A 25,478-nucleotide genomic window follows, 5' to 3' on the forward strand; every position below is an offset into this window, starting at 1 on the left:
TGAGTCTCTCTGCTACTTGGTTCAGGGATGCTTGTTGGAAATCATCTTGCAATGAACTCTTCTCTGCTCACATGAAAGCCCTCTGATTTCCTGATGTGTGTTGTGCATATTAAACCTCTCGAGCAGATTCTGCTTTGGGCAGCATCTGCTTTTCCCAGTTTCAGCCCTGCTGCAGCCCTGGTATTGTTTTACAGGGATCTGAAGACCATGTGTGTTTGTCCCTTCCACAGAGAATGCACTTTCTGCTAAGAGCTGTCATGTGCTTTTTTGTTTTGATCCTTTTCCTATGAGCTTGGGGTCATCTTTGCTGCAAGCTACAGATCACGTACAGGGCAGTCGATATTTGCTGGGTTTACAAGAAATGTGCTGGCTGCAGTTCAATGAGTTGTTGCACTGTGTCAGTGGATTTGGCAATAAATCGATTTCTTTGCAAACTCTCGTTGCTGTGGATTTGCTTTGTCCACTGCCACAGGACGTTCAGAAACTCTGGTTGCAAGGGAGCTGCTTGGGGGGGGAAAAGATCCTTCTCCCATCCCACCCATCTCCATCTCTGTCAGTGAGACTCTGAGAAAAAATCCCCAGTGACAGGTCACACATGACCAGAGGTTTAACTGGTGTCAGCTGCCTCTGAACAGAAGCCAGAAATGCTGTTGATCTATCAGAAATACTGAGATACTCGATGGATATCAGCTTTGGCAGAGTTTCTGAGAGGAACTGCTACAGTAACTTTACCTGAACAAGCTGCTGTGTAGGGCAGGTGGGTGGGAGGCAACCCCAGGGCAACCCTTTCAATATCTGCCTCTGAAAATCATCTAGGAATCCATCTAACCCTATCAATGCCTTAAAAAACCTTAAAAAAAAAAAAAAAAAAAAAAAAATTAAAAAAATTCTAGAAACCCAACTCTCATTGTTGTCTGCTTTTGAAAACCTTCCTGTGTATCTTGGAGCCAAATGCTCCGGCAGAGTGTGAGTCTGTTCAGGATTTAGTTCAAAGGGGCTGGAAGGAATTCCTGGTATTGCAAAACAGGCAGTGCTGGAGGCCAATCACTGCCCCAGCAGCCCCTACGCACGGGCCTGGCCCCAGCCCAGGGATGGCAAATTGGTGACTCAAAGCATTGAGTTAGTCACTGCTTGATGGGGAATCCAGTAAGATGTCTTGGAGGATTGCACCAGATAGGTTGTTTTCCAAACATGGCAAGGAAAGAGTAGCTAAAACAACAGGGAATTCAATGCATGCCTTAATTTAAGCGTGCCTGAATCTTCCTCACAATACATCACCATGACAACTCCATCCAGATTTCCAGAACAACCACTTCCAGCCATTAAACTATCAACTATGTACTCAGTGTAACAGCATAATTCATAAACCAATGGACTAAGTGCCAGGAAAAGATGTGATCAAGCAGCCTTATGATACTCAAGAGGAATACTGTACTGCTCCAATGTGCATTTTAGTCTATTTTTTTGTTAAAAGCAGATGGAGATGAACATAAACTGAACACAGTGAATGTTTGTGATAACTTGCAGTAACTGCTGGGAGTGTTGAAATTGTAGCACTAAAGGAAAAGCACTGCAAGATCCTGTAGTGTTTGATAATGAGATACCCCTTTCCTAGTGGGCTGCTGAGCTCTTGAAGGTTAAATTCTAGCATTATTCTGGGTTTAGGAAATGCAGATCCCCTTATTGTATATTTCCCAATGGCTCATGGCTAGGTGGGAGCTGACCATACAAGCTCTCCATCCCAGTGTTCTAGCAGCAGGACTCTGCATGGTTTTGAAACATGCAGTTTCAGGCCACTCACAATGTTTTTTGCCTTCCTAAAGCACAATAAATCAGAAGTGACCATGACCTCTTAGAGAAGGCTATCTGAGTAGCAAGCTGGTTTGCAGTTTGCTTCCCAAAACATAATTTTTTAGCAGTATCTGATAGTCTGTGCCCAGAACATTTGGAACCACCAAGTGAAGGATCACACATATCTCTGATCCCTGTGTGCTGGGTTTTTTTCATGATTAACAAGGACAAACATGACATACTTTCTGAGGGATTTCCTAAATATTCCCACAGTAGCCTTTACCCCAGTTTAAACTCTTAAGATTATTTCAGGGGGTACTTTTCTCCTCCTTGATGCTCATTCCTTGGGAGATTGGCTGTGCAGGATGAGCCCAAGCAAAAAAGATCTAATGCAAAGGGGGAAGGGGGGGCATGCCAGGGCACCCCAAAACCCTGCTGGCCACAAGCATCCTTGTCCTGGTGGCCAGTTGAGCCCCATCTCCATGGCCATGCATTCCTGCCTGTAGGCTGAGCACTACATGTCTGACCTTCTCACCCTCCTGGCAGCATTAAGTGTCCTTTTCTGTAAACTTCAGCAAGGCTATATTTTCCTTTCTTTATTTCCTCATCTCCAACAGCTGGTTATTATCATCATGAAGCATAAATGGCCTATTTCACACTCAGCAAGGCCAGGGCTCCTCTGAATAAAGCCTGACCACAGGGTTTGCATGATGAGAGCGTGAGTGATTCAGAGAGTTCCTTGCAACTAAATAAGTGAAAGGAACACTAGGAACCCATCTCAGGTGAGGGGTTATTTCCGTGGGCTTGGATCAAGAATATGTCCTGTATTTTACTTTTACAGAGAAAGAGAGCAGAGAATGAACTTATTAATGTCTATAAATACCAGAGAGGGAGGTGTTGGGAGGATGAAGCCAATCTCTTTGCAGTGGTGCTCCAGTAATAGGACAAGGAATAATGGGGTTAAGCTAGAACAGGGGGAGTTCCAACTCAACATGAGGAGAAACTTCTGTACTGTGAGGATGAGGCAACATTGGAACAGGCTACCAGAGAGGTTGTGGAGTCTCTTTCTCTGGAGATTTTCAAACCTGGCCTGGATGTGTTCCTGCGTGGCCTGCCCAAGGTGATCCTACTTTGGCCACTGCTGGACTAGATGATCTCTAGAGGTCCCTTCCAACCCTAACATTCTGTGATTCTAAGAGACTTGGGAGATCTTTCCTTATGGTAAGGAAGCTATCAGCAGAACATCTAGGAAGGAGATTTCCAAACCAGAGCAGTGGGAAAGTATTAAGATGATAATAAGCAGAGTCAACTCAAGTGTCCAAATGAGCAGTTGTTTTTTGGTGGTGAATTCAATTGTCTCAAAACAAGCAAAGGGCATTCGCCTACAGCACCAGTTGAGGAAAAAAATAATATGTCTTTGATAGGAAACAGATAGGTATTGCCCTTACACTGTACTTTTAATTACACTGCCCTTACACTGTACTTTTAATTTTATCATCCAGCACATCTAGGCACTGAAGGCAAGCTGGATGCAAATGTTACTGTTATTTGCATGAAGGGCTGAAAATAGCTGAATGCAGGTTATACTTATGGGCAGGTAGATATCAAAAAGCCTCCAACAGCATCCTGTTACAGTTAATGGTCTGTGCTCATGCTGTTCTATGCTGGGATACCCTCAAATATCACAAACTAAGCAGAGCTGAGCAGGATCATTAGGAGGAAAGGAGAGCTCTGAAGAATCCTCTTGTGTTGGCAGCCTGGGTCCCTCCGAGCTGCCGTTGTGCTGATCCCCAGCACAGCTGTGGACAGGCTGCTGTACTGCAGCAAACTAGAAAATGCACAACCTGAGACTCAAATACAGCAGGCTGAGCTTGTTTTCATTTGTTTTTTATTTTCTTAATATTGTTTTTTATTATTATTATTTTATTGGAGGGAAAGGATTTTTGTCTGTTCCCTTAATTATGACTTGGTGCACTGCACCTGCATCCTGCTATTCCCCTCAAAAATCCAGGCTGAGACCAAAATTATCCTGACTTTCTCCCTGCTGGGAAAAGCCTCTTTATTTCTCTTTTGAAGGATCTCCTTCTAGGCTTAAATAAAACTCTCTCTTTTCCTTTCAGCTGAGGCAGGCAAAGGGCTCACAACGTGGTCTGAGGAGACACTGATGTGCAACGATTTTCATGAGAGGAATTGCAAAGGTAAGTCCTGTTTTGGAAAATGCATCCCACGGAAATACCAAATACAGCTTCCAGTAAGCAGCAGGAGGTTTAATCTAGCCTCGTAGACTTTAACACCCACAAAATCCAGATCCAGAAAGGCAAGGGGTGCCCATGCCCCCAGCCTGAGCAGCTTTGGGTTGCTGAGTGCATCGATTTCTTATCTTTGCCAAAAATCCCACTTTCTGAGTGGGTTTTATCCTGCCTTCCAAAAGCATTTTGTGGAGGTATCAGGACATCTTTAATACTTGAAAAAAATGTGAACATCAGAGCCATTTAATAAGATTCTCCCCCGCCCTCCTTTCCCTTCCTTTTGTTAAAGCAGAATGAGGCGGGATGGACTCTTGTTTACAGTCTCTTCCAGTGGGCTCTTTGGCTGCCACAAATGATGTCATTTGTTTAGAGGGAGACCGACCCTTGGAAATGCCAAATGTAATTAGGATCTTGCCTCTCAATTGCCTTTCCCAACACACTGATGGTGAGAAATGGCTCCTACCTTTTGAACTTTCAGACTTAGGGGTGAGAGCTTTCTCCTGAAAAAGCTCTTGGCAATGGTTTCAACACAGGGTGAGATTTCACCCCGGTGTTTGCAAATCTCTGAATTTGGAAAGTTCAGGAGCTTTCAGCCAGGAGAGGAGTGACATCACTGAAAACCACTCCTGGGTGAAAAAAAAACCCATCATCAACCCCTGGAGATTGCAGAGTTGGAGGTTCTGCCTGCTTTCAGGTCCTCCAAGTCTGGGAGAAACGGGGCTGAGCCTGGTCAGATGCTGCCAGCTGGTTTGGAGCCAACCTACTGGGATCCTACTCCACCCATGACACTTAGAGAGAAACAAAGGGTGTAAAGGGTGTGTTTAGGGACAGGAAGAGGCGTGATGCTTGTGACTGTACTCCAGCTATTCTCCACTGTCTGAAGCCCCCAGAGGGAGGAGGTGGGAGGAGGCGAGGGGAGGAAGGCCAGGAGCAGATGGCATTAATTTAGCACAGCCCAAGGCTGCAGCACAATGAGCTGAAGCTCGGCCCTTGTTTAGAGCCAGCCTGAAAACCTGCAGCCCCGTGCTTGCAGGCTGCCCTTTTACCCACCGTGAGAGGGGAGGAAACCTGGGCACCTGAGCCAGTCCTGAAATTCCCCCAGCAAAGCTCCAGCTGACAACACTCAAGATGTTGTCAACATGTAGCGATGCTCTGGGGGCCCATCCCAGAACTCACTGACGTCAATGGAAACCTTTCTGTTGACTTCAATAGAGTCTGGATCAGGCCCCTGCTTTATAATTGCAAGCATACATGGTTTCTCTCCTTCCTTCTTCTGACCAGAGATGGTAAAAAAGTGTGTGAGACATCTGCTCTTCAACAGTTCTGGCTGGCCAAGCACCTTTCTTACACTGGCACGGGGAACCTGGAACCAGAATAAGATGTATGCAGGCACTATTAGAAATATATCTGGTTTATTGTGATTTACTTTCAGCTTATTTGGTGGTAAGAACACCACTTGTCCTGGCAGCTGGCACTGCTGTACGCTGTGGTGTCCAGTCCCACCCTCTCCTTGTCCCTCCTTCAGCAAGGGTCTGCTTCTCAACCTCATTTTGAATCCTTAGCTGTAAAATTCACAGCCAAGAAAACCTAGGCAGTGTATTTTCTTTATCCTCTTAATTCTCACTCCCATCACTGTCATATGTGAAGCTTGTAGGTCCTATCTGCTCTTCTGAGAGAAAAGCAGCTCAACCACCAAGGAGCCCAGCCTGTAATCTGGTGGTTTTGTATGGATGTGAAGAAGCTTAACCCAGAACCTTCCTGCTGCTACTGATCCTCCAGTGCCAGCTCCATGGCCTTAAGTGTCCTTCATTATCAGTGTCCTTCCACCAGCATCTCTTCCAGGGATTTTTGTGCAGGTTATTTGAGGATACTTGAGTGAAAATATGATGATGAAGCACCTGTGTTTTGACTACACACTATCTTTTGCTGCTGGTTTTAATGTTCTGTACATTCCTGTGTGATTACTTTTTCTGTGTTGCCTCTCTTTCATTGAGCCTGTGCATGCAAATCCATGCTGGATGTCAGGGAGGAAGGAGGGAGCACAAGGGCTGGGCTGTGTCCTTTAAGCACAAGATGGGTGCAGCCAGCAATTTCACCCAGCAGTTTGTGGTTATTCCTACAAGAAATGGATTAGCAAACCAGCTGCTGATTTCATTTTCAAAAAGTGGAAAAAAGGTTTTCTCAAAAAACTGAAGCAAAGGGAAGGGTCTGCCATCAAATCCATGGGACTTAGCATTTTTGCAAACCCCAGCCACTGCCTGGTACTCCTTCAAAGGGCAGCCCAGATTCACAGTGCTGAACCTCCCAAAATTTTCTCCTTATTTTGTGTAAATTTGCCATCATGTTTAGGAACCTTTTCACTATGGGAACTGAGACTAAAGCTTCCTTCTATCTCTTCCCATCATAGTAAATCAATGACAGACAACTGAAGACAGAACAGAAATGCTTTATTGCTTTACTGATGCTCTTCAGATTTATTTTGGTACCAGCACTTCAGTTTGTACATCTGTGCCACAGAATCCACACAACCACCTATTTTAATCAGTCCTGAACCTTTTTCTGCTGCATCAGTAGATATGGTTGTTTTACCATGGTAGGATATATTCGTAGCTAAGGGTGAAAAAAACTTTTCCTGGACTAGCTCAGAAGGGGAATATTGTCAGTAAGCTTTGTCTTTAGGACTTGTAAATCAGCACAGAACGTAGAGATTTAGAAAGTGTCTTTCCCATTACAGGCTGCATAAATCCAGTTCATTGACATCTTTTTAGAAAACTAATGGATTGATTTAATTTTTTATTTAATGTTTTTTTCCCCTCTGCTTTTTACTTCAGGGGAGAAGACAGGTTGTGAAGCTTCTCACTGCATGTAGGTAACTTGGTAGCCACAGTACAGGCCAGACTAGAGTTGATGGGGTGCATTAGCTGGGAAACAGAGCTTTGGTTTCAGAAGGGGAGTAGGCAGGAGACCACCCATTTCTGGAGGTGGATCTATTCACTGGTATTGCATGACCCCATTTTTACAGCTGCTGGCTACTGGCCTCCTGGTACTGTGTTGCTTAGCCCTGTGATGCTGAGTGAAATGAAGGACTTTGCACAGAGTGCTCAAACCTGGCCAGATCTGGATTTGTTAAGGCCTGATGGTGCTGATAATACCACCAGGAGTAGCATCAAAGTGAGCAGTCTCAGCAGGGCAGCTCTGTCCCTTCCCTGGATGTCAGCAGGAACCCACGGGGCTGTGTGCAGTGAACTCCTTTCCTTTGCAAGAGCTTGGCCCGAGATTCCACGGTGGGGCCACTCTTTGTTCCAGGCAGCAAGCTGGTGCAGGACCCACGTCCTGGAGGCAGGGAGGAAGGAAACCCTAAGGAAGGAAGATTAATAACACTCTGAGTCATGACCTAAGTCTCAGCCTGCCCCCGGGCAGCACGTGTCGTGCTCACCACGAGTGGGGTTTAGAGCAAAGTGACAACAGATGCTCCTGATTCAAGTGCTGTAAAGAAATCTCTTTTAGGTTTTCAACTTAAGGTTGTGGAATCTAGTGTCTAGAATGTTTTTTAAAGGTAGGCATCTGGGGGAACCTAAAATGTTGTGGCTTATTTAAGAAACATTAGCAATAAGCACAGGTTAGTGCAAAAGGCAAGATAACAAAGGCTGTGTTGTCCTGGTTTGATGTACCATCAGCTGGCAACTTTGGCCAACACCTGAGAGACTCTAGAAGAACACCATGAGACTGAGAAGAGTTTCTGTGACTCAATTTCATTTTCTGAGTATAAAAATCCTTCCAGAGCTGATGTACTTGTTTTCAAGAGCTGAGGAAGAATCAGGAATACTCAGTAACTCCTGGCTTTAACTGCACCATGAGGAGTTTTGAGAGGAGGAAAATGCCCTTTCCTTCTTCTCCCTTGCTGATCCTTGACCTTTGTCACAGTCTCTTCCAGGCAGGGACATTTGTTAGGGCTATACAACCTTCACGTGTTTGCTGTTGTAACAGGAAGTTCAGATGTTTCATGAAAATGAACTAAAGGGAGAGGTTCATTAACCAAAAATTTGGTGCAGTTTTTTAGCTGAATGTGATAATGGCATTAGTTAGATGGCAAATGTCACATTTTCTGGTGTTGGAAGGGTAGGAATTGTTGATGGGGATCTGAAGATTATCAGTAAAATAGTGCCAATGGGGAACACAGAGGTGGGGGGGATTTGACAGTGGTTTGCCCTTTGCTCTGCCCATGTAAATTCTGGCACATTCAGTCTTCAGAGAAATCACAGAAGAGACAAAGTTGTCAGCGTCTGAGATGAAATCAATGCCCAGGTGGAATTGATGCAAATTTCCAAAACAAAGGCAGCGAAGGTAAAAGCTCTGCTAACATTTGGCTCTCCAGTCTCAGATCCCTGTAAAAAAATTCATAACTTAATAGAGAGATGTTCTTGTTTGTAGCTTCTCACCAATCTTTCATGGTCATTTGAAAATTAAAACAGACCCTCCTCCTCCAGACAGTCCAGTACAGTGAAAGCAGCTTGTTACAAAACATGGTTCAGAATGTTTAAATAAATCTATGTAGAATAGAGAAGGAACTATTAATGATGCATCACTCCTCTGACAGGCTGCAAAGTTATTTCACCCTTCAACACAAGCGCAAAAGCATAATGGAATCCCCACTGAGTGTTTTCATGCCTATGAGAACATTAAAAAAAAGGCACAACAAAATGCCCAGTGTGCCTGTAACTGTTAGCTTGGGTGAGTAAGGAGGCCAAGAGAAAACAGTGGAACTGTGGGAAATATTTGAGGCAAGGGCAGGAAACAATAACTGAAAGTGATAAAAATGGATGATTCTTGCACAACCACGCATCGGGCAGTGAAGTGTGTTGTGCCCCTCCCAAGGGAGGACAATCAGCAAGCAGAGCATCAGTGAAGGCTCAGGGAGGTTTCTCTCTGCTGCCATAAAGAATTTTAAAAGCTAGAATTTAAAAGGACCTCCAGTTGGGAAAGGAGGCTGTTTCTGGTGCTTTTGGTTACAAAAAGGGCCATTCAGCTGAAGGGCAAGACTAGGCGAGAGATACTTGGGCTGCACCATTTCACTCTATTCTTTTTTGCTTCTAGTTTAACTGAGAACATGGAACAGGCACAGATGCAGCATTGCAATGTGTAGAAGTGGGGTACTAAATGGTACATTAACAGAGAGCTGAATTCTGCTGTTGTTAATCAGGCCCTATTCAGAAAGAAAGCGGCAACGCTTCTGCCTGCATGAAACCCCTGGATGACTTGGCCTTTAATTTGCAATAATTAATTTCAGTTCTACTGAATTCACTGAACTTTATGAACTCAGAGTGGTTGCTCAGGTACACATTAATGGCGAACTGGCTGTAAATGATAATTTGCTCCTGAGAAGCTATTAACTCCTCTTGTCTCCCCCACCACCACCTCCCTTGCAGCACAGATTGAAAGTACTTCTGAAGCCTTACATCCTATTTGATGTTTAAATGCAAAGAACCTCAAAAAAGTTGTCCTGAATTATTGTCATTTACAACACAGAACTGTTCTTTTATGCAGGTCCAAAAGCTTTTCTGTATTCAGAAGCTGGGGTGGTTTAACTTTGCTCTCCTTTCACACTGATGTAACTTAATAACCACCCAATGGGAAGTGATGGTTATAGTGTTGTAAAACTGCTGGAAATAACAAGATTATCTTTGACTAACCACAGGTTTTTCCATGTCAGGCATCTGAACAGCCTGAAATAATTTCTTTTTTTCCTTTTAGAAGGAAGTACTACATAATATACCTAGGGGTTGCACAAGACATCATGCTCTTCTCAGTGCAAAGCCTGGGGAAATAGGTGGAAAGAAAAAAAAGGCAAGCAAGGGAAGCAATCTGTGAGAGACAGGTCTCTGAAAACTAAGTCTGGTATTTCTTAAAGTTAGAAAAAGGTATTTGTCAGTCATGTGATGGGTAGGACCTGGGAAAGTCACACTACTCATCATTTTTGTTGTCCATAAATCTTGGAGCCACTAGCAGGACCAATATATTGCAATTTGAGAGAAAACCACGAGTGTTTATTGCAAGCTTCTCATAATCTCATTAACATTTGTCTTTTATTTCCTGTGGCAATACTTGCCTGCAGGAGGGCAAGTCCATTCTCCTGTCACCCCTCCAGGCTGGAGCTGCTCCCTGGGGTCCACGATGGTGCCAGGGATGGCTCTGCCTTCTGCTGGGAATATCCCCAAAGGTGCATGTGGCAGCTCAGCCTGGTGGGACACACAGTCCCCTTCCAATTCCCCTAGAGAGGAGCAGCTCATGGCAGAATCTCAGCTCTTTAAACTGGTCATGAATCACTCAAAAATTTTCAAAACTCTTGGTTTGGAAGGTACCAGGTTTCCTGTCTGAAGTTCTCCCAATATCCGTTCAGCATTGTTGTTCTTCCGCTAGGAATATTTTTTCCTGTATATGAAAATAATTGCAGTAATGTTCACATGATAAAAATGGAAATATGCTACATGCATCTGATATATTTATTTTCTTTCCAAGCCTTCGTTATTTATCACTCCTCATAGAAGTAGTTGTATAGAAAACAGAAATTTCAATTTTGCTGTGTTTCCTTTTGGTCTGGTTCCATAAACTCTAGTAGCATTTGAAAAATCTGAAAATAGTTTCTTTTGCCTTAAACAAGTACCTGTGTACTAAGTACATGACAGAATTCTCAGTTTGCATCAGCAGTATCCTGGCCAGTGGTGCAAACCAGTTTACATTCAAATTTTTCAAGTATTCTTTTACTTCTTTTTAAAGTGGTCCCTATCTGGAGTGAGCAGATCAAATGTTAATTCTTTCTGAAAAGGTTTCTTTGAGCCACGTAAGACTGAATAAAACCATAATTTTGTATTTTACTGCCTCAGTGGGGAAAAGCTGTTAATTAGGAGTACCGTGTCAAAGAAAACTGCTTTTTGGCTCTGCCTGCCAACTGGTTTATTCTTCTTATAAACAATTGGTCCCACTTAATGGCCAGACCATACTCTATTTACTAGCTACCATCAAGTGTTCCCAGACCTCGTAGTTTTATGCCTGTGAAACACTTGCATATTATGATCTCACCTCATGATACAGAATCTCTCTGTTCAAGTTTATACATGAGGTGGAAAGTCTCCGAGATGTACTCGGAGGCTCCGAGGTGTAAAATTAGTGTAATTCCCCTGGAATGAGAGAGCTGAGCCAGTTTGTATCAAGTGAAGCTGTGGGCCACAAGGTCTCCCAGACATTTGCTTTTGTCTCGCAAAAAAGCAAACAAACATTCTTCATTTCAATGGAAAATCAGGCTTCTGCCTCTCCTCACTCATGTACAGAAGAAGATCAAAGATGGTACAATCTCTGCTTGCAAGGCAGCATTTCACTACCAGACAATTAATATGATAGTATCAGGGAAATGAAAATCTGTTCTATGCCTAGGTGTTTCCCCTCATGGACTGGAAAACTACTTGGTTTATCATTTTTTGTCTTTAGGCAAAAAGGTTACTCTTTATTTGCATGTTTGTCAGTTTGTGCTTGAGAATAAGAGATTTACTTAAAAACAAGCTCAGCCAGCTAAATGAAATGCCAATGGTTTTATTATCCTGAGAGAGCAAAGCACTTAAGCCCATGATTAAAATGAAGTTAATTGAATTTAAACGTGTGCTTAAAGCAGTCATAAATACCTCACTGAATAAATGGCAGACTTTTCCTTGTTCTTAAATGAAAGCAGTAATCAGTATTTTCCTATAACCTGGGTTTATATCATTCTATCAGAAGTTCCAACTATCCTAATAATAAAAACTGGCCTCAAAATCTAGAATTTTTTCTAAGAAATTTGACAGAATAGAGATCAAGGTGCTGATTATATAATAAATTGGCAGGGTAGGTTTGAAACAAGAACACAAATATTAAAATCTGGGTGTGATGAATTACATATAAGAAAGGCAGGAAAAGCTTATTTCAAGTTGAATTGTGTGGCTTTCTCAGAAACACATCCTTGGTAATCAGGATGGAAACACCTCCTCCTTCTACGAAATCCCAGAACGTCAGAAGTCAGGGGGTGGTGGGAACAGCAGTGCAACTGCTCCCTGGTTTTGCACTCAAGATCTCTGTACCTAGTTAGTCTTTGGAATTAAGTTAAATTAAAATTTGAAATTAAAAATTTTAGCTCTGAAATTGCCACTGATACATCTGACTGATTTCAGACACATGGTACTTTCTACCTGAACTTAATTTTCTTTGGTTTTCTAATAGGAATGAAAATGCCTTTTTCTTAGAAAGTGTAGTAATTAATATTTATCAAGGATTTTGCTGTCTTTTTCAGTGAAACCAAAGAAACTCTGGCCTAAATCTGTTCCCCTGGCATATATAAATTTATGAAAATACCTTGTGACATAGGTTGTGTTTTACTGCAAGTTTAAGGAAGAAGAACAGGAAAATGGAAATTTGGGAAAGCTGCAATCCCAAATCATCACTGTCAAAACACAAGTTTTGGGACTTACTTTTCCATGAGATGTTCCTCATTTGCATTACTGTTTTAATAGGATTTTTTTCTATCAAAACACAACTTTTCAAAAATCCTCCTCCCGGCTACCACTTTCCCTTCACAGGAAATGTTAAAAAACCACTTTTTTTTTTTTTTTTTTTTTTTGCTGTCCAGTTTCCCATTATTGCACAGCTCTTATGTCACTTGAAGAGACCAGATATAGGTTTAAGACATAACATTCTTTGTTGTACATAATCATAAAAAAATGTAGATATAAAACTATGGATTAAAATATATGGTTACCTCACTTATGCTTGTCCACATAGTTGTGCTCTACCACAATGAAGCTTCACTAAATTGAAGCTCCTATTTAAATTACCTTTAATGTGGAGTTCTTAGTAATAGTGTCTTGATGTAGATTAGAGTAATTAATGCATTTTTGAGCTATGCAGTCTAAATTCATTACTGACTTTTTGGAAGCTTTGCTCCTGAACATCTTGAAAAAGCCAGAGCAGTATGTTAAACAAAAAAACATTTAACAGGTTTTTTTGTCCAGAAGATATTTACTCCTATTCCTGGATGCATTTATATGTGTCGTTTATAAATGCACAACAATATTTGTAGAATGGTGAAGAGGCAGAAGTGCAGTTTCACACAATTTGGGAAAAAACCAGACCAGAATCTGTGCTGGTTTAGAGATGATAATATGAGATATGAGGATGAAAAGCAGTTCTGCTGAGAGCATGAGCAGAACACGCATGTGACCCTCAGTGGGATCAAAGGTCTGTGAGCTCAATGTCCTGTCCAACACCTTGAGGATGCCCAAAGGCAGATGGCAAGTACGAGGAAAGCAAGCAGCAGTTGCACAGAATACTGTCCCAGAAATTTGCAACGTAGGGATTTCTGAAGTTGAAGTTTGATATCTTTACATTTAGTGATCTTTAGAAGGTTTTTCTTGTGAATTTGCTGTCACCAGTTTGGGTTTTGAACTCATGTAAACTTACAACCCACAACATTTGGTGGCAGAGAGCTGAACCCTTTCTTACACTTTGTGTGAAGAACTACCTTTTTCTTCTCAAAAGCCTGCAGCTAAGCTTCCTTTCCACCTCCTCCAGAACTGGAAGACACAGCCTTCTTTCACCTTCCCTGTTCCACTTGTGGTTTTTTTCGCAGATGTCTGTAATATCCCTTCTCAGCTCTTCCTTTTCCAGATGGAGGAGGCTGTTTAGACATTCCCTGTGTGGGTCCCATCTGATGTTTCACCTCACTCTTTTTGACCTTGTCTGTACCTCTGCCAGATGTTTCTTTTTGAGCTGGGGAACAACCCCTCTGCATGGAGCCAGAGATGCAGGTGCACCAGGAATTCAGTGTGATCATCTTTGCTTTGTTTGCCATTGCTTTGTAGCAATTCCTGACATTCAGTGCACTCCCTGGTAATCAAAAATGCATTCAACACCTGCATCAAACTGCTATAAAATATTGTTTCTGGGTAAGGATATGTTAGAGCACGTAATCTTGGAAGTGACTTCACTCCCATCTGTGCAATTTTGCATTTACATCGAATTTCATCTGCCTTTTGTTTCCTGTGCAGTGTGGTGAAGTCTTCCTTCAGTTCTTCACACTGAGTCCCTCATGTTTGCTTTCCTCAAGAGCTTTGTTATCCACAGATGATCTTATTACTCCTTTCCCCAGCTCACTCAGCAATACATTGAGCAGCGTGCAGAAACTCCACTTCCCTTGCTGTGAAGAGTAACCAGGCACTGCCACTCCTTGCTGCTTTTCTTCTGAGTAGTTATGTCTTCTTAGGAGACCATTACCTCCTCCCCCCTGGCAGATTATCTTCCCTGAGAAAGGCTGGAGACATTGCCAAGAGTCTTTTAGAAAATCCCCGTAGAATACATCAAGGAGAATATTATCTTTCTTGCTGCTGACTGAATCTTTCAAAGAAAGCAAAGCCTGACTTTCCTTCAACAAGCTATACTCATCTTTCCCTGCTGGATGCCTCACGGGAGGTGTCTGACTCTTCCTTTCTACTCTAGGCTCAAATCTTGGCATATAATTGGAGCTCTGGCACGGGAACTCAGGCTGGCAGAATGAGGGAGACACAAGGTTTCCCATGAACTGGGCTTTGAGAGGGTTGAGCTGATCATTTAGACACAACCCTCGTGACCTTCGTGAGGACCGGTGGCTCGTGATTGCACATAATCATAATATTCTTGTTATTTCAGAAAGCAATGCTTTGATTCTGCACGCATCTAATCGCCTGAGTTTTATTTTCTGTTTTAAGTGGTTGTTCTGGCGTGTGCAGCTGTCAGAGTGTTCTATTAGCTGGACTTTGAAACATCTCTCAGCTGGTCAACACGACTAATCAGCTTTTATTGTGTTTAGCTCAGTAGATTCACATAGAAGGATTTGTTTTCTGCAGACTTATGCTCTCGTTTATACATGTTGCTCCCTGGTTTTGCCATCTTTGTGTATATGCAGAGTGGTAAAATGCAAATACAGAGGGCCTGGTATGAAGATCATTAATAATTTAGAATTGTATTTTTTACATGAAAACCATGTAAACCTGTTACCATTATCCTAATTAAATGGTGTGCATTTTGAGGTCTGTGTGTGCATGTGCACACAGACATCCCATCTTAATGCCTTAACTGTGTGTATATATATATATATTTATATGTATTACACATGTATATACACATTCTATCCCCTAAATGCTTTCAGATAGTGAGTATTCTTTTTCTCTATTTCCCTTTTTCTGCAGAGAGACTTCACGCAAAGAGTCAATACACTGTGATTGCAGTTGTTCCCATTTTGCCAACTAGAGATAAATTATTCACCCATTAGGGATCAGCCAGCTCTGGCAAAGCCAGGATTTCCACCAGCAAAGAGCTTTTTGATCTACAGTTTTGAAGAAAGACACGGCACAAAAGATGGCTGCGTCACATCGGACCGAAGAGCATGATTACAGGATGAAGGAAGGAAGCAAAAACAGACTTGACACACAAGTATTGCAGAAAGTTCCTAAAGTGGGAATTTGAATTCTCTGCAGCCAGCTCGGGGTGTGCTGCTGGGTGTGTTACCCGATCCCGTCCCAGCTCCACGCTGGGGACCCCTCCGCAGGGCTCCTCCCCGGCAGCCAGCATGAGAGCAAGAGAGAGGGAAATAGGACTTGCCTGGAAGGGAGCTAGTGAAAAAATAAAGGGTCAGAAAATGGAGCTGCAGTAATTATCTGGAAGGTAAAGCCGTGTTCGTTTGTTATTGGTTGTTGGGTGCTTTTTTTTTTTTTTTTTTTTTTCCTTACGAGAGCCGGCCTGCCACTGAATTTGTAAAGTTTTGAAGTACGTTTTGGCAGCAGAGGGGGAAGGAGATTGGTGGAGATGGCGTCACTTTATAAAAGTTTCCAGATTTTACTGAGCTTCTTGTTTGTGGTGGGGTTTTTTTGGTTTTTTTTTGTTTTTGTTTTTTTTTTTTTTTTTTTAGGGATTGGGGGGAGGGAGGTTTGTACTCTTCGTAATGCAAGTGGGCGATGTGGCTGAGATCTAAATATAAGCCTGTGAAAACAGAACCCCTGAGATAGCGACACCGATAGCAGAGGCTATTGTTAACTTTTGGGATTCCAATTAAATCCTGCAATGTTAAATATTTATTTAATTACTGGAGAGAGAGAGAGCAGGAATTCTGGCTGCACCAACAGAGTCAGAATAAGACAGTAAGGGAGAAGGGTTTTTTTTTTCTGCTACCCCCCACTCCCAAATCTAAATAGCTATAGGCAAGCACAGGCTGGAATATGAACATTAAAGGACAAAAAGTTTCATCTTTGTTTTAGGAGTTATATTTCAGTCGGGTAAGCAAAATATATTGCATGTATTTTTCCGTATCTCCGGCTCAATCCAAACATAACATTCCAAAGGATAAAATCTGTTACAAAATAAAACCCACTTCGTGACAGCTGAACTTCTACGCAGAGTCTAAAAATTATCTAAAAGCGCCTTGACAATCCTAAATGTCATTCCCAAGATGTGATGAATTGTAATTAGGGTTGTGAACTATTTTAGTGACCCTGCCTTACATGGGGCCTGTCCAAGCAGCTGGAGAATTTATGAACTTTTTCTTGTTTTCTTCCTTTACTTCATGATATACAAAGGTTATAAAATAATAACAATAATCCTAATTTATTTCACCTTCGCAAAAAACGTACCCAAAATGGAAAATCTGTTTGGCTTTTTATTTTACTTCCTATAAGTCGTATTAAAACATTTCTCATAGGGCTTTAAAAAGTGGAAGAAAACTTAACAATAATATAGTGAACGAAAAATAACATTTTTTAATTATTATTATTATTATTATTATTGTGAGGGAAAAAAAATATTTTGTGATTAATTTTTTTCACATCCTCCTGGCTTCTCAAAAAAATTCTGATTTTTCTTTTAGAAAATGTTTCTTATTTTCCTATTAAAAAGTAAACAAAAAAACACAAAATTTCTGTATAAATTCTGCAAAGAGAAGTAAATAGCTTGCAACACACTGTCCCAAACCTGCAGTACACTATGCCCAAAAGCACTTTAATTTTATAATAGCCACTGTTATGCTTGTATATGCAGATCTTGATACTATAGAGGAAATTATTAAACCAGCTATTTGGTGGGGAAAAAAAAAAAAAAAAAGCTGTGTCCCTAAGTGTGCCACAAATTTTAAATACCAGTTGCAAAGACTCAGAGTCCTGTGACTTGAGGACTTGGGCAGATGCACAACCAGAAGGAGAAAGTCAGGTCCTGTTGGTTCCTGCTTGAGAAAGCTGAGTCCTCTGCAGTGCCATCACTAATTGCTTTGTGTTGGGAAATCCTCAGGTGATAAAACTGCTGTTAGAAAGTTGGCTTGTGTGTAATTAAGTCTAGGTCTAGCTATTAAAACCTAGTTTTGTTACTCATAGGCTGCACTCTTCGGCTGTGTTTGCTTGCAAAATACAAATAACCTCAGTGTCCTCTGCACTGGTCTAAGCCAAAACCATCTGTGTGATGAATGGAGAGAGATTTTAGCTATAGGTTTTATTGTTCAGACATATCCAGTGGGACAAATTACCTTTATTGCAATGGGTACAATTATTGTAATAGATTACTTCTACTTCCAACTCTTCCTTTTTCTTTTCCTTTTATTTATTTCCAGAGATGATGGAGGTTATGTAGTCTTCTTCCTTTAAAGCTTAAAATTCTGAATTTACTCATAAGGAAGAGGTTTTTTGTTTTCTTTTTGGTTTTTTTCTTTTTTCTTTTTTTTTTTTTTCTTTTAAATTTCTGTTTCGGAGTGTTTCTGTTTATTATATACAAGCTTCTCCATAGAGTGGGTGTAACCAGGAGAAGAATTTGGCCCATGATGTGAGCTAAATTTTCAGTGCTTCCACTATTTAGAGCTCTGTTGTGCTAAAAATAGTTTCCCTGTGGTTTTGGCCATGGAGCCACAAATACAAGTTTTCAGAGCACAGTTCTTGTGGATGTCAGTCCCAGCTATTGCTACAAGAAATGGAATTCCAGCTCATGACTGTGTCAGCAGATGATTCTGTTGAGTCTGAGGCTGCCTCTTAGATCTCCTGACTGTCCCAAAGCAAGAATATGTCCCACCCAAACATCAGCACCCTCCAAAAAGGAACTTCAGAAAGAGGTGCTGGAGCTGGGAGAGAAGAGTTCAAGGAAAGGTTTGGTCTGTGCAGGTGATAACATCAAAGAATACACCCAGGAGGCTCCATGTTTGGCTAATGGTGTAGGACCTTAAAGAAGTGGAAAGGAAGTAGTAAATCTTTAAGAATTAAGTAAGACACAATTTTCTTCATGGCTAATTTTGTGAAGGGCTTTCATTAAAAAAAAAAAAGCTCATAGTGACTACAGGTCATGGTAAGTAGAAGGAAGTTATGTGTGATGTTAAATTCCTTCTCTTTCTGTACTACATTTTCTATCCCACTTCTATGGTCCAGCTTCTCGGATTTGGTCTGGTTGCTGCAGACAGTTTTTAGGAGGCAGGAGCTATCTCTCTTCTGAGAGTAGCAGTGGGTGTCAAGACTCCAGAAAGTGTTCTTACAATGTGAGGTCATGTTCTGGAAATAGTTGAAAATAATTGATTTAGAAGAATGAGAGTACCACATGTTTCTGTGCTGCTGATGCAATGGTGAGGGCAAGCTGGGGGATGGACTAGAAAAACAGCAATGCTGGAGGAATAGGCAAAGGAATGGAGCCATATGAAATTCTTTTCTTTATCAATTTCTCTGTGAGAGCGGTGTGTTACTTTGTGTTAATCAGCTGGGACATTTTTTCCATTCCTCCAGGAAGATTTCCACACCCCCATTCCAAGAAGCAGACTCAATTTAGCAGTACTTTGCCCTGACAAGACTCTGTTCACAGGTGTCAATGGAAGAAGGTTTTGCACTCTGATGTGGACATTACAGTGGTTCTCAGGCAGACTTCTCTCACTCATTACTTGTTATATGTCTTACTTTCTCACAGGGTCCTCTCCCCCTTTTTAGAATATTGCATTGCATACATTTCATCTATGTTTTTTTGACATTTATTTTTTTAATTGCACATTCAGTTTTGTGCCCTTAGTTGACTCTCAGATCTGTCAAACTGGGTATGTCATCCCCAATACATTCATGTTTTTAATTCTGTAGAGTGTGAAAAGATAGTGTTGAGCTCAACTTACAAAACCTTTACGTGATGTCTTTGTTTCTAACATCTCCAAAGATGTACCAGCATCCACTTACATGCCTCATCTAATTTATTCTCCCAGTCTAGGAAGAAAAGTTGGCAGCTTGAAGCTCGATGGGCATTATACCTTTGGGTATACTTGGGGTATAACTTGCCTTTCCCTCCCCTGGTCTACATTTTCATGTTAATGTCCTATAAATGTAGCTTGAGGAAAAAGACTAATTCTGCTCTCCATTTCTTGGTGCTGCTGTATGAGTTGAGTCATGCAAAGCATCTAGGAGTGTGGCTGTAACAACAACAGAGTACATAATTTATTGTCCTAGAATTCAAAGGCTGTGAGCCAGTGAGTGTAACCACCAGCAAGGGCCTTGCAGGTAAACACATTTAATATATTTCCTCCAGATACTAAACATTTTTTTTTTTGCTTCATTTTCTTACGGATGAGATGAGATGCCCACAATATTTCTATTGCCTTCTTGCTGTGCTTGTGCTCAGTGTGCTGTGAATTGTGGAGTTATTTGAGAGGACCAAATGGCCAGAGCAAATGCCACCTCCCTTGCCACTTGCTGAACTCTGCTCAAACACAACACTGTTTTTCTGCCTCAAAAATACACATAAAGGTATGTATAATATGTTAGCCCCTCCTTAGCCCATCCCACCCTGAAACTTTTCAAACAGGGATGGCATGTTCCTCTCTTCACTGCCAGAAAAAAAAAAATTCTTTTCTCAGCATTTCCCCCTTCCCCCATTTCTTCTCAGCTGACAGCTGTGAGAGTGGAACCTTCCTGAGCTATCCTATCCATTTCCCCCAGTTCTGTTTTTAAGCTAAATTTGGATTAAATATCCAAGCCATCTTACACACTACAGGATTTTTTTTTTAATGGTCATAAAGCAGCTTTGCAAATATTTAATCTGGTTAAAGGCATGGTAATTGGGTTTTTTGTTGTTGTGGTGGTGGTTTTGTGTTTTGGGGGTTTTTTTGGTTGTTTTTTGTTTGTGTTTCTTTCCCCTCCTCCCTCCAGCAATTTAGAAAGTTGATAGGGAATTAAGTTGAACAATGCAGTCATTTTAGAAGTCACAGGAAGGCCAAAGTTTCATAATAAAGCAACTTTTTTCAAGACTATTTCCTTATAATTCAAACAATCTATTTGATTTTGATTTTCAAACTACTACTTTCTAACCAAACAAAGATCTCATTAAGAAATACGGGGATCATATTCAAAATCTGGAGAGAAGAATCAAAATAAAGTAATTGAAGACACTTACAGAACTTCATGATTGCTTCTCAACCTTGCAAGGCCTGATACAAACTGGTGGTAGTTTTTCTCTTGATTGTTTTGTACTTTGACCAGTTTGTAAGGTTATAGCCAGCTCCAACATAAACACCTACAGCAGCAGAGTTTTATGAGAAAGAAGTTTTCTCACTTCATTGCCATTAGACTGGGTGCAAAGGAATGCAAGACAGGTGCCTGTACTTTAATTGACTTTACAAGGCGGGTCCAAAGGTATAAATGTGTGCAGTTGTCTCTGCAGAATATGAGCATCAGTAATTAAAATATCAAGGTAAATTGAAGGTTAGCTGGTCATTTTTCCTTGGATTATCTTTGCTGCGTGTCTCTATGTTGGAAAATGGGGGTTTGGCAATGCTAAAAGAGAGTTGATAGTTCCATGAGTTATGAAATTCATTAAATCACGATTTATGGAAAGTGTCCAGGATGCCTTGAGTCTACCCACTGCAAACCTTTTCTTTAAGTTAGGGTGGTATTAGAGTAGACCCACTGGCACGTGGCACCAGAGATTTAAGTGATGGAAACCATGGATGAAGTAGACAGTGGTGTAAGCAGTGTTAATTTTATTGTGACCTTAATGAGATTCAGACTTGAATCATCAGATAGCAAGTGTCATTTACTTTGTCTGTAACTACAATAGGAGATAACTTGACTTTAAATATGTGGTCTTTGGACATTCTACAACATTAGTCTGTGACAAAATGGCAAAAAAAAAAAAAACCAAAAAAACCACAGAAAAACAGTTTTTAGCTGGTATGTCACATACATTATTAGTATACTCCAAAGTCTTATTGTTTGAGCTTAAAACCCACTGCTTTCTGAGGAGTGGTGTGCTGCAAGCAGACATGTCTAACTGTAGATCTAAATTGAGAAGGGTTTTGAAAACTTCAGACTTTTTGTTGTTTTCTCCCCTATACATGTATGCACACCTTCAGCTTTCCTCCTCAATGGAAGAAAGTCTAAAAGCTCCACAGGAGGAAGCACATCTGAGCTGTGCATTGCAGCTTCATCTGACAGCACACAATTGTTTTGTAACCTCAATAAGAGAGCATTTATGTTTCACAGAGACACCATGGCTGGCACATGAACAACACCTAAAATGCCTGCTGCCAATTTGCTGTTTGTTACTTGGTTTATTAATTAAGTTACACAAAAGATTTGGAAAAAGGCCAACATGGGGTTTTTTTGTCCCATATTTTGGACTGCCCAGCCAAAGCAGAACAATTGCTGGTGCAGAGATACATGCAAGTCCCCAAAGGTTAGCTCTATTCTGTGACTAAATTACACCAAAGCCTTGCTCCTTCTCCACTGCTTGAACCTTCATAGAGATACCTTTTTGGACTGTTAATTGACCTCCGTCTACCTCGGATTGGAGTAAAATGGTGCTAAAAACTTCTGTTTACAGCAAAAATTATCAAGAGCCGTGTATTTTTGAACCAGAAGAAAATTTCTTCAAGGATCATTATGTTTGAAATTGAAACTGCAGTTTGGCTCACTGGATATCTTTACTTTTTTCTACAAGCTGTACATTGATTTTTTTTTCTGCCTTTTTTTTTTTTTTTCTTTTCTCTTTCTGGTAGATGTTTTGCCCTTAATTTGTGAAAAAAAATCAAACCAAAACTGGAGGTGGTTTTGGCCTGGGCACCTCTCTGAAACTTTCTTCTGGCTGTTCACAAGAGAGTTTAGAGGAACCAGGCCACTTCCATTCCATGTGATAAGGGCAAATGTGAGAAAAATCGGCAATTTGTCCCATACTTTTATTAGTTAAGAGTGAAAAACTGCAACTGTACCGCCCTTCCGAACACTGCCAACACGGTTTCCTCAAGTTTTATGAAGAGGTTTTGCTAACTTCCTATGAGATGCGCCCACATGAAGGACACCTCACGGTGCTGCACCTCAACACTGCGGATAAAAACAAAATGGGGCCACAAGCAACCCCAGAGCACAAGTGCCCAGCTGGGACTGGGATCAGCCACCGATAAAGCAGAAAGGAGAGCAGAGAGCGCTGGATCTCAACCCCAGCAGCCGGCAGCCATCACAGCGTGGCCTTCATCCCTCGGCCGCCATTAAGGCTCTGGCTAGGCCCGGCCTTTCCTCCTGAAGAGATCGCCGCTTGAGGAAACTTGGTTTTTTGTTTGCTAATTCCTCCGCCTTGGGGGCTAATTAACTTTTTCGCCAACGAACCCCCACGCTTCGCTTTATTTATTTATTAAACTTTTCCGTCTGCGGGGCCACAACTTTTGACTCCCGCAGGGCCCTTCCGATCACGGCTCCCCCAACCAAGCCCGGCCCGGCCCGGCCCTTCCCGCCGCGTCCGCTTCCTCCCGCCCGCCCTGCGCAGGCGCCTGGAGCCCGAGCCCGCCCGCGCTCACTCCCCGTCCCCCTCCTTCCCGCCCCGTCCCCTTCCCTCCCGCCCCTCGCACACATCCGGGTCCCGGCGCTGGCCCCGCCGGCGCCGCCGCGCCGCTGTCCCCTCCGCGGGCTCCCGATAAAGTTTTGTTGCGAGCGGGCGGCCTTGGCCCAGCCGGTGCCTCCAGCCTAACGGACACCCGCGGCGGGGAGGCCGCCGAGCTTCGTGACGGGTGGGTTGAGGCGGCCCGGGGAGGAAAAGGGAGGGTGGGTTAAGCGGGAGGCGGGCGGGAGGATGGTGGAGGGGAGGTTGTGGGGGAAGCGGCGTCTCCTCAGCGCCCAGCGGCATCGGGGCGCAGAGGCGCGGATTGCCGGGGGGTGAGGGGGAAACGGGCCCGTCGGGGAGATCCGAGGGGCTGAGGCCTCCTGCGGCCGCGCGGGCCTGGCGGTGACGGGGTTGAGGGCGTCCCTGGCCGGGCTGGGGGCTGCCTGAGGGGCGGGAGGCAGCGGGAGGGGGAAGGGGCCGGAGGGCGGTGTGTGAGGGAAGGAGCAGCCCCGGGGGAGGGGGTGAGAGGGGGGGGAGAGGGGAGCGCAGGACCGCGCTGCGGGGCTGTGGAAACACGCTTCGTGCCGATAAAAATAAGTCTGTGCACGTAACTGTAGGAGCGAACTGTTGCAATGCTAATGAGAGAGAGGCTCGGTCCTTTTTGTTTCTTTTTAAAAAATTATTTATTTATTTTTTCAAGACGAGGAACTCCGCTCTTTACTGGAGTCGGGCCTGGCGAAAGGAAAGGGGAAAGTAACAAACCCACACGTTTCAGTGCGATCTTAGGGCACACATGCTTGTCTGCCTTGGCCTCTCTTGGGTGCATCCAGTCCTGACAGCTGCCTGACAACAGATGGACCGCTGAAGTGATTTGGAATGGCAATTTTTGTTTTCTCCGGGTTGTAAACTTAATAGAGGAAATACGGTCTTGCGGTTAAAAGCACAAGACTGGGAATCAAGTGATCTGTGTGCTGTTCCAGTTGTGTAGTTTCTGATGTGACTTTTAAGCTAATTAAATGAAGGTATTTTTCAGTAAAGTAGGGAAGAACTGATTCAGCAGTAGTAGTTGAACATGTCATGGAATAGGTTCAGTAATAATTGGTGGATTCTGTGGGGATTTAGGGAGTTTACTCAGTGAATGACTTGGGCTCTTTGCTGTAACAAAACCACTAAGGAATAACTGTCAAAATTTGCATCAGCCTGTAAGTTTTGTCTTGTCGTGGGAAAATTGGTTGTCAGTATGTGATGGTTTTAGATGAAATCTCTTGCTGCTTTTCATTCCTTTGTTAATTTCAGATCATTTACCTGCAATGGGTAGCTTTAAAATACTGTAAACATAAATGGTTGTTCCTTGTGTATCTTGGTTATGGAAGCTCTGCTCAGAATATTCTTATGATATTCTGAGGAATCACAAAATTTCATTGATGTGAGGGAAAAAAGAAGGGTGCAAGCATGCTGTTCTAGTCATGTGCCCATGCTCATCAAAAGCTGTAATACTTTATGAAGTTGGCAGCTGGTGGTAGTGGAAGTTAATAGAAGCAGCAAATAACTTAATTGAAGATGTTTCATAATTAGTGTGTTGCAATTTTTGAGAGTGCTCTGTCTGTGTAGGGTGCTGTTGGATTTAATGTCTTAATCCCTACTGTTTGATAGTGGTTTACTTTTACCTCTGATATTAAAATTTTGTTCACTCAGCCTTGAAATTGCTGCTAAGTGCTTAATGGCACTTATTTTTGCAAAACAAAACACCCAACAAGCCTACCTTTTTCAAACCTTTCTTTTCCTTTCAAATGTGGAGAAAATGCACTTGAGGGAGGAATTTGCTTTAATTTCTAAAGAAAACTTTCCTAGTGAAAGCCCAAGATGGAGAGTCCTGAGGGGGATGAGAAGTGGGAAAGGAGGAGGGGAGGTGTCCTTTGCATTTCTTTCTCTTGATGACAAAAGATCACAACAAAAGGCCTTGCTACTATGATGCTCCTCACAGCTGTGATGTCTGGTTTTTGTTTGAAGTTTGGAGTTTTAACCTCAGAAGTAACTCTTTAACTGTGGATTCTGTGGACTTGGTGCTAGGTTCTTGTTATATAGCCAGATTTTTAATATTGCACCTTGAGTAGGTGATCTCCTAGGCAGAGTTTTCATGATAGCCTATTATCTGAGCTGGTAGAAATTGTCTTAGAAGATGGAGTGCTCCATCTTAGAAGATGGAGATGCTTTATTTAGTGTAGTGTATGTATTTGGGCTTATTCAAATGATCTTTGCAAATCATGTTGTGATCTTTAATATTCCAGAGGACGCTTTTAATTTTTTAAATTTTTAAAATGTCCTCTATATTTACTTCATAGTTCTCTGAAGAAAACTAAAAACTCCTATTGCTCTTGGCTGAATTATATACTTGCAGAAATACTGCTGTGGAGAACCAATGCAAGTCTATTTGTTCCTTTCCTGAAGTTATATTTTTCATGTTGATTAAAATGCAGGTTTCTTCTCATGTTTATGATAGATTCCCTGAATTTAATTTAAATGTGTTAATTTTTCTTCTTTAAAGATCTTCGGATGGCTTTTTAATAGCAACAGGTAAGG

General features: G+C 42.1%; 1 protein-coding gene and 1 long non-coding RNA gene across 4 annotated transcripts in view; one reads left to right on the top strand and one right to left on the bottom strand.

The window, feature by feature from the left end:
* Positions 1-6,843: 6,843 nt before the first annotated feature.
* Positions 6,844-20,782, bottom strand: LOC139803179 (uncharacterized). Of its 2 annotated transcripts, none has more exons than XR_011728925.1 (2): positions 20,481-20,782; positions 6,844-7,397 (listed from the first exon to the last, which is right to left on the bottom strand). It is a non-coding gene; the product is annotated as an uncharacterized lncRNA (long non-coding RNA). The 2 variants fall into 2 exon arrangements; XR_011728926.1 differs by lacking the exon at positions 6,844-7,397 and adding an exon at positions 17,553-18,607.
* SMAD5 (SMAD family member 5) overlaps positions 15,545-25,478 on the top strand; it is a 28,805-nt gene continuing 18,871 nt past the window's right edge. Inside the window, exon 1 of one of the 2 annotated variants that reach the window (XM_071759082.1) lies at positions 15,545-15,758. The gene's annotated coding sequence lies outside the window, so the exon portion shown is untranslated. Of the gene's footprint in view, positions 15,759-22,893; positions 23,086-25,478 lie in introns of those variants that run through there. The other variant, XM_071759081.1, reaches the window with a different exon arrangement.

The sequence above is a fragment of the Heliangelus exortis genome, chromosome 15 (assembly GCF_036169615.1).
Source record: "Heliangelus exortis chromosome 15, bHelExo1.hap1, whole genome shotgun sequence".
NCBI lineage: Eukaryota > Metazoa > Chordata > Aves > Apodiformes > Trochilidae > Heliangelus > Heliangelus exortis.